At 41.1% G+C, this 13,913-nt stretch overlaps 1 long non-coding RNA gene across 1 annotated transcript in view; it reads left to right on the top strand.

Annotated features, from left to right (window-relative positions):
- Nucleotides 1-13,913, top strand: part of LOC138737632 (uncharacterized) — a 275,427-nt gene that overhangs the window by 249,896 nt on the left and 11,618 nt on the right. The window lies entirely within an intron of this gene.

Here is a 13,913-nt window from a genome sequence, read left to right as displayed (position 1 = left end):
TAGTGAAAGAAGAAGCTATAAAGATTGGGAAAGCACCAGAAATAATTTGCCAAGAACCACTAGATTCTGGCATGGTTCCAGAGGATTTGAAAATTGCAAAAGTCACTCCACTATTTATGGTTGGGAAGCTGTTAGGGTTGATTATCAAAGATGAGTTTACAGAGTACCTGGAGATGCATGACAAGATAGGCCAAAGTCAGCATGGATTCTTCAAGGGAAAACTTTGTCTGACAAGCCTGCTGCAATTTTTTTTGAGGAAACCACAAGCAGGCTAGACAAAGGAGATGTTGTATATTTGGAGTTTCAAAAGGCCTTTGGTAAGGTTTCATACATGAGGGTGCTTAACAAGGTGAGAGCCCATGAAATTACAGGAAAGATACTTGCATGGGTAGACCATTGACTAATTGGCAGGAAACAGAGAGTGGAGGTAAAGGGATCCTATTTCAGTTGGCTACCAGTTACCAGTGGTGTTTTTCAGGGGTCAGTGTTGGGGCCCCTTCTTTTTACATTGTATGTTAATGATTTAGATAAAAGCTAAATGACAGTGTTGCCGGAACTGTTGTAATGGCACTGCTGCCACTGGTGCAGACACATAAGAACGGAAAGCAAAGAGACAGCATTGCTCTGAAGGGTTCAACCACCTGGAAGCACCATAAGGGCTTTAAGTAGCCTGCCAAAGGGGCTAATGGTGTTTGAGTCTATGACCAAGATGTCAATACCTGTGCTCAGCAGAATCCATGAGAGGCTGCAGAGTCCAGGGAGCAGCAGGGAACCAGAAATGGGAAGAACATCTCCCCGTTGAGAAGGATAAGCAGAAGAGACGATCCTACAGGACAATGACCACAGCAGTGGACCACCGAGGGGGTCAGCATCTGAGAGATCCACACAAGCTACAGGCGACTTGCAGTCAGGGGACCACAGGGCAGCAGGCTGCAGGCCACTGGCTCACAGGAACCAGGTATCAGAGCCAGGATTCAATAAAGTGCTGAGGGAAAGAAGGGTTCCCGAGGCCTGGGGCAATGAAAGCTTCCCAATTGTGTTGGAGTTTGGATCTGGAGCTCGGGTTTCCGATGAATCAAACAGAAGCTGTACAGCTGCAAGGGTAGAAGGAATGCTAGAGGTAAATCCAGATGCTCAGAGACTTGATGGAGCCTTCTTTTCTCTCTTACTCTATGGGGTGTCGGGCAACAATAAAGGCAATTCTTTGTCTGACTTACTGGAGCCAGAAGGCAATTTTACATACTATTCCATGTTCTATGCTATCATTTGGCGATAAAGGAATCTTAAAACTTGAAATTCACAGATGATGCAAAGATAGGTGGAGGGGCAGGTAGTGATGAGGAAACAGAGAGGCTGCAGGGAGACTTAGATTAGGAGAATGGCAATGAAGTGGTGAATGAAATATAATGCTGAAAAATGTACGATTATGCATGTTGGTAAAAGAAATAAAAGGGAAATCTATTATTTGAATGGGGAGAATATTCAAAATTTGGAGCTCCAAAGGGACTTTGGAGACCTCATGCAGGATACACTAAAGGTTACCCTCCAGGTGAAGAAGGTGAATGCAATGTTGGTATTTATATCTAAAGGAGTAGCAAATATTATAAGAGCAAGGATGTGATGTTTTAAGGCACTGGTGAGGCTTCACTTGGTGTACTGTTTTGGACTCCTTATTTAAGTAAGGATGTGCTGGCATTGGAGAGGATTCAGAGAAGATTCACAAGAATGATTCCTGGAATGAAGGATCAACTTACGAAGAACATTTGATGGACTGTACATTTTAGAGTTCAGGAGGACCTCAGAAGCATTTCAAATGTTTTTTTTTAAATACTTAGATATACAGCATGGTTACAGGCCATTTAGGCCTAGGAGTCCATGCCACCTAATTTATACCCAATTAACCTACACTCACGGTACATTTTGAATGGTGGAAGGAAACCGGACCCATGCAGACATGGAGAGAACATACAAACTCCTTATAGACATGGGAGTAAGGATAAGTGAGAGAATGGATCAGCTCATGATGGAATGGCAGAGGGGATTCAATGGGCCAATAACCATATAACCATATAACCACTTACAGCACAGAACAGGCCAGTTCGGCCCTACTAGTCCATGCCGTAGCAAATCCCCACCCTCCTAGTCCCACTGACCAGCACCCAGTCCATACCCCTCTAGTCCCCTCCTATCCATGTCACGATCCAGTCTTTCCTTAAATGTAACCAATGATCCCGCCTCGACCACGTCTGCCGGAAGCTCATTCCACATCCCCACCATCCTCTGCGTAAAGAAATTTCCCCTCATGTTCCCCTTATAATTTTCCCCCTTCAATCTTAAACCATGTCCTCTAGTTTGAATCTCCCCCTTTCTTAATTGAAAAAGCCTATCCACATTTACTCTGTCTGTCCCTTTTAAAATCTTAAACACCTCTATCAAGTCCCCTCTCAATCTTCTACGCTCCAGAGAAAAAAGCCCCAGTCTGCACAACCTTTCCCTGTAACTCAGACCCTACTTCTGCTCCTATGTATTATGGTCTCATGAAAACTAGTGTCATGGAGATCATGCCAACTTCACGCTGGCAACACTGGAGAATAGGACTGCATAGGGGTTACTGGCGACATGAGGGAGTCATATTACCTGCTGAGACATTATGACATGCTGAATGCATTCTGTTTTTGATTGGATTGCCAGCATCTGCATCATTTTACTCAAATTTCTAACATCCTAATTCTCACTGAGAAGTTAATGCTCAAGAGAAAGGACCAATAAAGGACTGAGCTGTTCATTGATCCTCTCCGAAGGCAGAGGTATTTTTGCCTTCCCACACAACCCATATACATTGCACTGTTAACAACTCAGAGTCCCAGCAACACACAATTTTTTCATTTCTGTTGCCAGGGAACTGTGAATAATTATGCATGAGTGTGTTATCAAAAGAATTATGTGCTATAAGAACATTATCATTCTGGAATGATTTGTCTCCATTGGAAGTGACTTAATTAAGTACATGAAAATTGACTCTGTCACATCCTTAACAACAATCTCATTATTTGCAATGACATTGACTTAAAATGCTATTTAATGTTTTTTCCTACCTTAAATAGCTGTGATTAATCAATAATGTAAGTTACTGTAGATGACCCACCCGTATGGAAAAAAACTAGTCACTAATTCAGCATGAGACTTTAATTTCCAGTCCCCACTGAACCAAGCTAGAGATGGTCACCAGCAAACTAGCAACTTCATAATGGAGTGCTCATGCATGACCTTTTACCAAAAAACTTGTTCTTCTGCAGGTTTTTTCTTTCTATCTATCTATAGGATATAGATAGACTGTACAACTCTGATTATCCCAAATCAGATACTCCAAAATCCTCATTTATCCAAATTTTTTTTAAAAAACGGAGGATATTCAAAACAAATCAGAAATCCTCATTTATTCAATAATCCCTCGGAGCTGAACTGACCTCATAGGTTGAAAAAAAATTCACCCGACATTAGAACGACTATTATTCTTTCAGGTAAGTCTCATTTCAGGATTCTTCTTTACCTTTCCCTTTTGACTTTTCTCTCCAACTATTCCCTCTTAAACTGCATGCCACCATCTCCCAGCTGAAAGCAATCAGAAGAATCCTCTGTCCTAGTGTCATCAAGGAGAGTGGCCTCCTGGGCAGGTGCGGGACCTTGGACTCACTGGCATCCCCTCCCCTTCCCTCCCTCCCTCTTCAGCACATCGGAGCTCCAGATGCCAACTCTGAACCCTCCCCATGGCCTACTACCGCACATGCACACTGGACTCCCCGTTGTGCGATTGAGGGAGGATTCGGAGTCAGGACTCCATTGTCGGGGACTCAGGTGACTGGGGAGACAGGAGCCTGCCGACTCGCCAGTGAGTGTTCCAGCAGCCTGGGAAGCCTCCCCGGGGGATCAGTGGCAGCAGTTAGGAGGTCTTGGTATCAGCGGTGGTGGTGCTGGGTTCGTGTTGGGGATGAGTGGCGGCAGTTGGGAGGTCTCAGTGATTGGTGGTAGCCAGCATTTTATTTGGTGAGAATTAAACATTATTTTAATGCTTTAAAATGTCTTCCCTTGCTGTTTGCTATTGTTTAAGCATTGATACCAGTGATTTGCCGATACTACTGGGCTGTTTTTAAAAAATGACCAGTCATCCAAAAAAATGTTTATCCAACATCGGCCCAGTCCCAACCATTTCGCATAATTGGAGTTGTACTGTATGTAGATATTTTTTCTTTCTTCTTTGGCTTGGCTTCGCGGACGAAGATTTATGGAGGGGGTAAAAAGTCCACGTCAGCTGCAGGCTCGTTTGTGGCTGACCAGTCCGATGCGGGACAGGCAGACACGATTGCAGCGGTTGCAAGGGAAAATTGGTTGGTTGGGGTTGGGTGATGGGTTTTTCCTCCTTTGCCTTTTGTCAGTGAGGTGGGCTCTGCGGTCTTCTTCAAAGGAGGCTGCTGCCCGCCAAACTGTGAGGCGCCAAGATGCACGGTTTGAGGCGTTATCAGCCCACTGGCGGTGGTCAATGTGGCAGGCACCAAGAGATTTCTTTAGGCAGTCCTTGTACCTTTTCTTTGGTGCACCTCTGTCACGGTGGCCAGTGGAGAGCTCGCCATATAATACGATCTTGGGAAGGCGATGGTCCTCCATTCTGGAGACGTGATATACATCCACATATATTAACACACACACACACACACACACACACAGACACACACACACATAAATACACATAGATAGAGTTATGGTTTTTACACACCCACTGCTTAACAGGAAATTTTCTCAAAATTCCCGCAACACAGGAATGAGTGACTCATTCCCATTCCAAAATTTTTTCCTACAGCACCCCAAGACATTTTTGAGAACTGCTTACAAAGTAAACTGAACCATAGGCAGTCCACAACAATGGGTTAATGAATAGCATGCATTTGCAAGTCCTGCCTCTTTACATACCACACTTCCGTATTCAGTGTAAAATTGGTAAGGGAATGGAGATATCAAGTTTCGGTCATTTGAGTGTGAATGGCCACTAGAAAGTAGGAAAAAAATTTTGAACGGAAAAAATCGTAAATTCTATGTAAAAAATATCTTCTTTTTCTTCTTTGGCTTGGCTTAAGAGGTAAAAAATATAATAGATATCTAAATATATATTTATATATTTTATAAACAGTATTTGTATATTGAGGAGTAAAATATTAGATGACTTGCCAAGTGTTGAGTAACATTGAAAACATTTCCCAATACAGTAATCTACATCTAATGCATTGTAACAGCTCGTACTCTCTCCAAATTAGGTAATGGCAGCTCACATTATGTATACTACATTGCGAATTATATAATGCCGCAATATATTTTATTTAATGGAGTTACATGCCTGAATTTGGCATGGAGAGAAGGGAGTTATTATGATTCCTTTCCTCACTTAACAACCTGTCATGCAATAAAGTGTGTATGTAGAATGCAATTTTCCCCTTATCCTCTCTCGGTCATTAGGTTTGCATTTCTAGCTAATTATAGCAAAGAAAAAGTCTAATTCAAAGGCACATTGAGGGATATCCCATTGGAACAAAACACAAGGTGCTGTTTTGAGGAAATAAATACATTCGTTGATTGAGCCTGCCAAAAGGTTTCACTTATGAGGAAAGGAACAAGTGAACAAAAACTGATAAGTAATAAACAAAACACCAAGTTGTATTTTGTTTTCAAAACTAACTGTCTGATGTTGTAGCTATTCATTCCATTATAAATAATCCCATCACAACCTTCTTGCTTCTACCTTTGGGAAGAAGATACAGAAGCTTGATGCCCAGCCCTTCTAGGTTCAAGAACATTTTCTTTCCAATAGCTATTGGACCTCCCCTTACTAAATATAAACTTCTCCGACACCACAAAAAGACCTGACTAACTATTATGATATCACTTTTTTTCTTGCACCGTGGTGACAGTGAATATTTATTATTTCTTTTTCATTTATTTTAACAGATACTATCGTAGTTTTTTTTTAAACAATCTACTTGTTTGGCTGCAGCAAGTGAGAATTTTGGCGCATATATTCATGTGTATGACATTAAGCTTGCTGTCATAACCAATGAAATTTAATTATTAAAAATGTCAGCTTGAATCCTCAACACATAATTAGGAAAATATGAATGTCAGTTTCCAGAATTTCTTCACACCATTATTATTATTGTTGCTTGGCCATCACACCAGAACCATGATCGGCCCTGCCCTCTAATACTCAGAATAATATTCAGTGAGAGTACTCTTTTCTTTGGCTTGGCTTCGCAGACGAAGATTTATGGAGGGGTAATGTCCACGTCAGCTGCATTTGAGAGTACTCTAATACTCTGTGAAATATATCTGATTGATGGTCCCTGTTATCTTTTTGGAAGTTTGGTTTATTTTACTATATCCTTAAGTTTCAATTGGATAATTTCTTTCAGGTCAGACTCAAAAGTGAAACTCTTCCTCTGTTTGCACTTTTTTAAAAACATTTATCAAGAATAGAAAACACAGAATAAAGTCTAAATATATAACCACAAAAGCAATAGGGTTTGAAGTATCATAATAAAATTGTCCTCTGGAATTACTGTAATTCACTGTAGGGGGGGGGGGCAAACTCTCATTTTACACTTGCTTGGGAAATAACTGAAATAATTCATATTTGAAATGATCATAACAGATTTGTATCCCATGAATTGATAAAATGCTATCAAACAATCTTTCCCAACACAGGATAAAATAAACAAAAGGTTCAGTAATCTTGATTCTAATCACTAGTCAAATGATGTTCAAATTCAAAAATTAGGATCATGGTAACTGGAATAAAAATATTGTTTTCGCTCTGTGAATTTCAAACAGACCATGAAATTGATCAATCAATCGAAAATCAAACCATGCAAATGAAAGTGCAGTTTCATAGAAGTTCTTCAAGCTCAAAAGCCAACTAAAACTGCTCTTATGTCTGTGAAAAATGAACACATTTCTCTTAAAGTTATAAAACCTTAAAGATTAATATGGCCCTTTGACAAATATAGCTTAACTTTCTAAGTGTATTAAGTTTTAAAAAACCTAAATTCATCCTGTTTGTGTAGCATTAAACACACCAGATAATAAGCACCTGGTTGTGTAATCCTCTGCTTCCATTACTTCAAGGGAAGAAGACTTCAGAAGCTGAGAACAATATGCACCCATGTCTCAACCATGAATGCTGAATTTTCCACATTTCTGTACTCATCCCTTCTCCTTCCATACACAGCAAAGATGGGGTTCCCCTTGTCCTTGCCTTCCTCCTCACCCACATTCAGACTCTGCTGTCTCCAACAAGATGCCACCACCAGGCACATCCTCTCTGGCCCTTTCACCACTCTGAAGGGACTGTTCCTTTAGCAATGGTCTGCTCTTCCATCCCTATCAATGGCTAGACTTCTTCCTGTGGCACTTATCCATTCAAATACAGTAGGTGCAACACCTATCCTTTTATCTTGTCTCTCCCCATTGTTTGGAGAACTAAACAGTCCTTCCAGATGAAGCAGTGAGTCATTTCATTTTCTCCAAGTTAGTATATTGCATTCTGTGTTCAGAATGTGGTTCCCTCTACATGCAAGAAAGTAAACACAATCTGGTTGACCAATGCCCAATCTGCAGGGATGAACCAGAATGCCATATGCCTTTCACTTCCAATGCAACTTCTCTGACTTTGGCCTCCTACATTATTTTAGTGAACCCCAAATGAGTCCAAAAAGTACCTCTCCTGCCATTAAGGCACCTTGCAGCTCCAGCAACTTAACAATGATTTGAGATAACCTAAACCTTCCTGTTTGTGTCAAAATTGGCCAGCTCTCTGCTCAGTTCATCAAACAATGATAGCTCAGATTTGAATTCTCCTCAGACTCTATCTGATGGGTTGGGTATTTCCCAACATTTCTTTTTGTTTCAAATTTCCAACTACTGTGCTCTGCATCTCACCATTCCAGCATTGCTTGTTTTTTTTCTTATTCATTCCCATCTCTGTACACCTCCTCTGGACAGATCAGAAGCATTCATCACCCCCTCCTTGAAAGCACCACATTTGTGCTATGTGGATTTATTTAATCTCCCCCTTAACACAAACATCCCCTCAGTGCTCCCTCTCTAACTTAAAGAAAACAAATTGACTTGTAGCATTAATTCTCTCCACAGATGCTGGCTGGTCCATTGCATATATTCAGCACTTTCTGATTTTACAACACACAGCATCTATTATACACAGATACCATGACCATTAATGGACAAATTCTTTGGTGGCAACTCTTTCTAAATAACATGGTTTGGCTGGGAATCAGAGGAGGAGCTTGGAGAGAGTCGGGCTGTGAGTCGGAGGAGGAGGAGCTTGCTGAAAGTAAGCTATTAAAGTCGGGGGCTTACCGGGGCTTGGGCCTACTTGGTTCGGCTGGGAGTTGGAGGAGGAGCTTGGAGAGAGTCGGGCTGTGAGTCGGAGGAGGAGGAGGAGCTTGCTGAAAGTGATGGGGTTAATTGGTCAAGGGGCCAATAAAAGGAGTGAAAGGGGAGGGAGCGGCCAGCGAGGAGTGGCTCAGTGAGTGAGTGGTAAGCTTAATTATTTGCATTCATATCCAGAGTCATGCCAATCGGGTTAGTGCTCTGTACTGGGTGTCAGATGTGGGAACAATGGGTGACCTCCACCCTCCCATATGGCCACATCTGCACCAGGTGTACCGAGATGCAGTTACTAAGAGACCAAATTAGGGATATGGAGTTGCAGATTGATAACCTGTGGCTTGTAAGGGAGAGTGAGGAGTTAATCGACTCAACTTTCAGGACGATAAATACTCCAAAACCCATGTCAGGTAAGTGGGAAACCGTCAGGGTAGGAAAGAAAAAAGTGAGAAAAACAGAGAGCACACCAGTGCCTATCCCACTCAGCAACAGTTATGTTGTGTTGGATTCTGTTAAGGGAGATGACCGGACAGAAGATGGCCACGGGCACCAGGTCAATGGCAATGAGCCTGGCAGAGTGGTGCAAAAGAAAAGGAAAAGGAGAAATGCAGTAGTTATTGGAGACTCCATTGACAGGGGTACAGACAGGAGGTTCTGTGAGCCAGATAAGTATACCCGCATGGTGTGCTGCCTCCTGATGCAAGGGTACGAGATATCACAAATCGGGTCCAAAATATTCTGAGGAGAGGGAGAGCAGCCTGAAGTCTTGGTACATGTGGATACAAACGACATTGACAAGAAAAGGGAGGAGGTAATGAAAAGGGATTACAGTGAGTTGGGATGAAAGCTGAAAGACAGGAACGCTAGGGTGGTGATCTCGGGATTACTACCTGTTCCAAATGCAAGTGATGAAAACAATGTAAGGATAAGGAAAATGAACGTGTGGCTGAGGTGCTGGTGTACAGGGCAAGGATTTAGCTTCTTGGATCATAGGGATCTCTTTTGAGGAAGGCATGATCTTTACAAGAAGGACGGGTTGCACCTAAATCCAAAAGGTGTCAACATTTTGGCCAGTATGTTTGGTACAGCAGTGGGGCAAGGTTTAAACTAATTTGTCAGGGGTATGGGAACCTGAGTGATAGGGAAAAGGGTAGGGAAGATAAAGTAATGGCCAGGAAAAGTAAAATAGGAAAAGTAATGTTGGGAGGAGAAAGTAAAAAATCAGATGGTGCAGTGATTTTTCGGGTCAATGATAGTGTTAAGAAAATTATAAAGAAAAGTAGTGGGCAGAAAAATCAAAAGAAAATGTTACAGGAGTCACTAGATATTAAAAGGACAAAGAGCATCAGGGCACTTTATCTGAATGCCCGCAGTATTAGAAATAAGGTTAGTGAACTTGAGGCGCAAATCGGTACCCATGCCTATGATTTGGTAGCCATCAAGGAAACATGGCTACAAGGTGACCCTAAATGGGAATTAAACTTTCAAGGGTATCAGGTGGTGCAAAGAGATAGACATGATGGTAAGGGAGGTGGAGATGCACTCTTAATCAAAGATGAGGTCCAGGCAGTAGTGAGGGATGATACAAGATCTAAAGAGCATAATGTTGAGTCCATTTGGGTAGAGATAAAGAATAACAAAGGGAAAAAATTATTGGTGGGTGTTATCTATTGCCCACCAAATAACAATAGTTTAGCGGCACAGGAAATAAATAGAGAGATAAGTGAGGCATGTAATAATGATACGGCAGTAGTCATGGGGACTTTAACTTCCACATAGATTTGGAAGATCAAGTTGGTCGTGGGAGTCTGGAAGAGGACTTCATAGAATGCATCCGCGATAGTTTTCTTGAGCAGCATGTTAAGGAACCCACAAGAGAAAATGCTCTCCTGGATCTAGTGTTGTGCAATGAGATAGGTAGAGTAAATGATGTAATAGTCAGAGACCATCTGGGAAATAGCGATCATAGTATGATTGAATTTCTCATTCAGATGGAAGGGGAAATAGTTAGATCTAAAACTAATATATTATGGTTAAACAGGGGTGACTACCATAGGATGAGGGAGGAATTGGGCAGAGTAGACTGGGAGCACAGGCTAATTGATGAAACAGTTGAGGAACAGTGGAAGATTTTCAAAGAAATATTTTGTAATGCTCAACAAAAATATATTCTGGTCAGGAAAAAGGGCAGCAAGGGAGGGAAAAATCAACCGTGGTTAACAAAGGAAATAAAGGAGAGTATAAAATTGAAGGCACAGGTGCACAAAGCTGCAAAGAGCAGTGGGAAACTGGAAGATTGGGATAACTTTAAGAGACAACAAGGGGTTACAAAGCGGGTAATAAGAAATGGGAAAAAGGATTATGAAAGTAAATTGGCACAAAATATAAAAACAGAAAGCAAAAAAATTTATAAATATATAAAACGGAAGAGGGTGGCCAGAGTTAACATAGTACCCTTGGAGGATGAGAAAGGAAAACTGGTAGCAAAACATGAGGAAATGGCCGAGGCATTGAACAAATATTTTGTGTCAGTCTTCATGGTGGAAGACACGTCCAGCATGCCCAAGTGTGGAGTTAAGGATGCAAATGTTGGGGAGGGCCTTGATAAAATAGTTGTTACAAAGGAAGTAGTGATGGAGAAATTAATGGGACTAAAGCCAGACAAATCACCTGGTCCTGATGATATGCATCCACGGGTTCTGAAGGAAATGGCAGAAGTTATAGTTGATGCATTGGTGGTCATATACCAAAATTCCTTGGATTCTGGGCAGGTCCCAGCAGACTGGAAGACAGCAAATTTCATGCCACTTTTTAAGAAGGGATGTAGGCAGAAGACTGGAAATTATCGGCCAATTAGCTTGACGACTGTAGTTGGAAAAATGCTTGAAGCCGTCATTAAAGATGAAATAGTGAAACTTTTGGAACGTAAGGGTTCAATCAGGCAGACACAGCAGGGTTTTAGAAAGGGAAGATCTTGTTTGACAAACTATTTAGGATTCTTTGAGGATATAATGGGTGCGGTGGATAGAGGGGAACAGGTTGATGTTGTATATTTGGATTTCCAGAAAGCATTTGATAAGGTGCCGCACAAGAGACTTATCAGTAAGTTACAGGAAAGTGGAGTCCGGGGAAGTATATTGGCATGGATTGAAAATTGATTGTCTGACAGGAGGCAGAGAGTCGGGATAAGTGGGAGTCTTTCAGGTTGGCAGAGAGTGGTAAGTGGGGTGCCGCAGGGGTCGGTGCTAGGCCCACAACTGTTCATCATTTACATTGATGACTTGGTGGAGGGGAGAAAATGTGGTGTAGCCAAGTTTGCGGATGACACCAAATTGAGTGGAAGAGCAAATTGTAATGAGGATGTGGAGAGTCTGCAGAGGGATATAGTTAAGCTGGATGAGTGGGTAAAGGTCTGGCAGATGGAGTACAATGTTAGTAAGTGTGAGGTTATCCACTTTGGCAAGAAAAATAAAAGAGCTGAATATTATTTAAAGGGTGAAAAACTACAGCATGCTGTTGTGCAGAGGGACTTGGGAGTGCTTGTGCATGAATTGCAAAAAGTTAGGTTGCAGGTGCAGCAGGTTATTAAGAAGGCAAATGGAATTAAGAAGCCAAACATCGTTAGAGGAATTGAATTCAGGAGTAGGGAGGTAATGTTGCAACTGTATAAGGTACTGGTGAGGCCGCACCTGGAGTACTGTGTCCAGTTCTGGTCTCCATATTTGAGGAAGGATATACTGGCTTTGGAGTTGGTCCAGAGGAGGTTTACTAGGTTGATCCCTGGGATGAAGGGGTTGACTTATGATGAAAGATTAAATCGTCTAGGATTGTATTCGCTCGAGTTCAGAAGAGTGAGAGGAGATCTTATAGAAACATATAGGATTATTAGGGGTATGGATAGGAAAGATGTAGGAAGGTTTTTTGAGCTGGCCGGGGAAACTAAAATGAGAGGACACAGTCTCAAGATTCGGGGGAGTAGATTTAGGACAGAGATGAGGAAAAATAGTTTTTCCCAGAGAGTAGTGAATGTTTGGAATTCTCTAACCAGGGAAGTGGTTGAGGCTGCTTCATTAAACATATTTAAAATTTGGTTAGATAAATTTTTACATGATAGAGGAATTAGGGGATATGGGGAGAAGGCAGGTAGGTGGAGTTAGGTCATAAATTAGATAAGCCATGATCTTATTGAATGACAGAGCAGGCTCAATGGGCCATTTTTGGCCTACTCCTGTTCCTACTTCCTATGTTCCTATTATACATTGGCAAACTCATTGGAAAATCAGCTGATAATTTATTATTGTGTACTCCCAGATAATAGATCCTGGCTCTCGAGCCAGGCTTCTGGCATTGCAGATGATGATGTAATCCAAAGAGGTTAGGAAATGTAAAATGCTTCCAGGTCTTGTTTTACCACTGATTAGCCAATTTTAGAATTAGTGTTGAAGGAGCCAGTATTACACCACAGAAACAAGTCTTCAGTCCAACTTTAGCTTTTTTGCACAAACTCCAACTGAATATTAATCTATCCCTTTACATGATCTCTTTTCCTGTCTCAAGGCACATTATGACAATTTTATGTATTGTTGGTATATCTTATCTACCTGTGTGGCTGCCACACATTAAAAATTTGGTGCCTCTGCACAGTGTACTTATGTATATGACGATAACCTCTCATCTCATATCTGTCTTAATGGCTTTTAAACATTGCAATTACTGGTGATGCTTTTTTCTCACTTAACATCAGTAAAGTTCTAGCTTTCTGAGTTGTCTGAATGTGAGCAAAAGAAATGACTGTTACTGTGGGTTATGATCCATATGTGTGCCTTTATAGAAGAGTCCCATGCAAGAGAACCCATTCCAAATTATAAAGGTCAGTGACTTTGGACACAATGTATGAGATGTTTATTGATTACCGGGTTAGGTACTCAATTACATTGTCTTCAGAACTAAAATATTATCCTGTGATATTAGTTACTGCTTGCATGAAAAAAAAAATAGTTGGAAAAACAGAACAATGCAAAGGACTGTCAAATCCCTCAGACCAAGATATTACAGAATGTAGGTCAGGAAATTACAAACACCTTCACCAAAATCAACCAAATACTTAGCTCTGACGTTATCTCTTAGTATTAAAATACTGCCATTTTATCAAAAACTTGTTGATCTGGTACTCTTGGGTAGACAAGTTAAATCAAACCAATCAGAACAGTAAAAGACAGAGGACTGGAAAAGTCAAATGGACTTGTAAACAACATATCTAGTAAAGCTATGTGACTTCTTTAAGAAAGAAATCAAAATGGCACACAACGTCTATGGCAGGAAAATGATCTTGACTTCTGGAAGATATTCTATGATATTCCTTAGTGGAGGCTTCAAATGAAATTAAAGATCATGGAAATGAAAGAAATGTTTTTCTGCTGGATTAAGAAAGACACCAATCCATCTAATTTTTTAGTAGTCTAAGG

Source organism: Narcine bancroftii, chromosome 6 (genome assembly GCF_036971445.1).
Source record: "Narcine bancroftii isolate sNarBan1 chromosome 6, sNarBan1.hap1, whole genome shotgun sequence".
Taxonomy (NCBI): Eukaryota; Metazoa; Chordata; class Chondrichthyes; order Torpediniformes; family Narcinidae; genus Narcine; species Narcine bancroftii.
This window is presented reverse-complemented; position numbering and strand designations above follow the sequence as displayed.